The sequence below is a fragment of the Tachypleus tridentatus genome, chromosome 13 (assembly GCF_004210375.1).
Source record: "Tachypleus tridentatus isolate NWPU-2018 chromosome 13, ASM421037v1, whole genome shotgun sequence".
NCBI lineage: Eukaryota > Metazoa > Arthropoda > Merostomata > Xiphosura > Limulidae > Tachypleus > Tachypleus tridentatus.
In genome coordinates, this window is record NC_134837.1 from 256,253,085 (window position 1) to 256,256,901 (window position 3,817).

The window sequence follows — 3,817 nt, forward strand, 5'->3', positions numbered from 1 at the left end:
GTACCACCAAGGTTCATATCGTATATGTGGTGGTAAAGTTAAAAATCATCCCTTCCACCAAGGTTCATATCGTATATGTGGTGGTAAAGTTAGAACATCGTCCGTACTACCAAGGTTCATACCGTATTTGTGGTGGTAAAGTTAGAAAATCATCCCTACAACTAAGGTTCATACCGTATATGTGGTGGTGTATAAATTTATTGCTGACTCTCCAACTGTAGGGCCCGGCATGGCCTAGCGCGTTAAGGCGTGCGCTTCGTAATTTGAGGGTCGCGGGTTCGCGCCCGAGTCGCGCCAAACATGCTCCCCCTCCCAGCCGTGGGGGCGTTATAATGTGACGGTCAATCCCACTATTCGTTGGTAAAAGAGTAGCCCAAGAGTTGGCGGTGATTGGTGATGACTAGCTGCCTTTCCCCTAGTCTTACACTGCTAAATTAGGGACGGCTAACACAGATAGCCCTCGAGTAGCTTTGTGCGAAATTCCAAAACAAACAAACAAACTCCAACTGTACTCCTATTTATGTCCATCTCTATATATACTGTCAATGAAATTTACCAGATATTAAAAATGGGTGCATTTAGGTTCAATCGGCCCTGTAGGTGTCTAATCAATTTCAAATGAGTATAATTTTTTTTTTTTCTAAAAGTCATCATATGACCCGGATGTAAAGAACACAAAGATAATGATTACAATTCTTGTTACACGAAGTTACATTCGCTCGTGAGATAATCCATAAAAAAAAGAAAACTGTTCCATTTCGATAAACTTAATTATGTCTACTTGGAAGTACATCTCAGAAAATACTGTTAGATATACGGAAGACAAATGAAAATGTATGTGATTTCGCGCTGTGGTTAGGTTCAGTAAAGTGTAAGAAATTTCATTAATAGAGTGAATCAGCCCTTAACGCACACCATGTCCTATCTGATAAGAACCGAAGCCAAGGATATGAAACTAAGAATGATTATTATCCATAATTTGCTCAATTGAGTTGAATGATTCTGCTATGTCAAAACTAAAATTGGTCATTAAGTCCTCATTAGGGGGCATTAAGAGCAGTACTTTAAGTACTGTTCATGAAGACAGAATACATTCAGAAGTTAAGTTTTGATTTTGCCTTCTTTATGTTATTTTTTTTGCGTACATCTTCAGTGTTTCAAGTAGGTAATCCAATAATCTATTTTCCACTAGAAGAAGTCGTCAATATTAGATTTCAACAGTGATTTATGTGCCTCTTTGTTGTTTAAATGATTCTCTAGCTTTCTTTGAGCATCAGGCTATAACTTTCGTAGCAGCCAAACCAAAATGCCTAATCTCGTGAATTGTGAGAGATTTCTAGTCGTGCCGCTAAATCTTCTACAAGCTGTATAACTAATAACGCTATTGTACATGGTTACTGGGTGATTAAACCTAAATAAGCAATATTTTCCTGCCATTTGGTTTTTAGAGAAAGAATCTTATGACTGAGTGTGTTCTTACATAACACATCTATTTGTTTCTGCTACCATCTAACGCATATATGACTTGTAATATTTCAAATAAAAGCTACTAAGTAATTTCATGTCGTCAACCACTGCATACAAAAGCTTATTCAAAATTTCAAACATCCTAGCAAACTGGCCCGTAATCTGAGGGTCGCGGCTTCGAATCTCGGTCACACCAAACATGCTAGCCCTTTCAACCGTGGGGCGTAGTATCTTGGATATTGTGTTTTGAAATTTTTCCATATTTTATAAATCAGTTTCATAATTGGTTTTCTTATGATGAGTTTCACAATGTCCTAGAATCCAAAGCGCTACACAAAATTATCCAAATGAGGTTTTAATATACTGGCAGGCCACTTCTATCTTTTGAGGCCGCTGGTTACAACAAAAATTTAAAATTGATGACACAACAACAGTCAACAACAGTCATTAGACCCAGAGAAAAGTAAAATATATTTTTTATTTTTTTATTTAACATTGAATAACTGGTTTTCTGTGCATAAAAAAGTAACGAAACTTAACAAATGCAAAAAAAAAAAAGTGTCGAAATTTGAGGTTTTATAATTGGCTCTGCGTAGTGATACTTGCGTAGGTAAACCGTAAGGAACTAGATGCAACAAGAGGGCTTCGAAAACGTACCACGAAACCGCCATCTTGGGGAGCTCAATACTCCAGATTCGTTTCTCTCTGCATATACGTACAATAACAAATCAACATATCATATCGTATTCTCTTGTACACTATTTTGAGTTATATGATTGATATTTTATTTCTAATGCACTATAATTTTATTACTAATCTAGAAGGTAATTATAATAATCATAGATGCAAAATATGTGGTGTCAACCTTCAGTTATTAATGAATTGACACCTTATGTAAGTTATTGGGTCCGGCATAGCGAGGTGGGTTAAGGCGTTCGACTCGTAAACCGAGGATCATGAGTTCGAATCCCGGTCGCACCAAACATGCTCGTTCTTTCAGGCCTGGGGGCATTATAATGTGACGGTCATTCACACGATTCGTTGGTAAAATAGTAGTCCAAGAGTTGGCGGTGGATGATGATGACTAGCTGCCTTCCCTCTAGTCTTACACTGCTAAATTAGGGACGGCTAGCGCAGATAGCCCTCGTGTAGCTTTGCGCAAAATTCAAACAAACAAACCTAACTTATTTTAAACTGATGAATAGACAAAAATCCAAGAAAATTTAAGAATTACGAAATCTATCATTTACGTACATGTTCCTAATTTTCCTAACTCTAGAAGCTATGTTTTGACACCGAAGATAATCCAAAGTATAGCTTTGTGCCTAATTATAAACAAACAAGTTAAAGTTTCTATTGGTCTCAATATGATACATTTTTTCTGTTCAGTATTCGTTTCTATTTACGTACTCAATGTTATTATGCTTGCTTATTTTATGTTTCTCTTTGGCTTTATATGGTTTATTGGTTTGGTTTTGTTTTCTGATTTATTATTTTCGCATTGCATCAACCCAATAAATAAAAGAAACCTAAATAAACATTGAGCCACAGCAATCCTTCACTTCTATTGGCCTATTTATACCCTTCTGTTATCCTTTGATTAACTTTATTTTGTTTTTAATGTCATTCCTTGTAGTGATGCGACTTATTGTGGAATATTTTGTTTGCTACTTTATATCACTATTGAATCTAGCTCTTTTCTCTGTATAGACATAGAGTAACTTGTCGAAGTTTGATAAGCCTATTTGAGAAAGTTGGAAGTCGTCATGAAAACTTTGGTTTGTTTTGAATTTCGCGCAAAGCTACTCGAGGACTATCTGCGCTAGCCATCCCTAATTTAGCAGTGTAAGATAAGAGGAAAGGCAGCTAGTCACCACCACCCACCGCCAACTCTTGGACTACTCTTTTACCAACGAATAGTGGGATTGACCGTACATTATAACGCTCCCACGGCTGAAGGGGCAAGCATGTTTGGTGCGATGAGGATGCGAACCTGCGACCCTCAGATTATGAGTCGCACGCCTTAACTCACCTGGCCATACCGGGCCCCGCTCGACTAGCAAATATCAGTAGCGAAGGATGAAGTGTTAATGTCTTATCTAATGTATGGATAAATTGTCCTCTCTAGTGGCTAACGTATGAAATGAAATGTTCGGAATCCCACGTTAAGGAATTTAAAATATACAGATAAATAAACTACGCACACAACTGGTTGTTTTACAGCAAAAATATATAGTTCAAGCTAGTTACGATTTGTCTACTTTGTAGATATCGAACTCTAGATTCAGCGTTGTTCAAAATAAAAGGTTTGAGATTATCTTTTTCCCTATTCTACCAGTGTTTCCTTGTA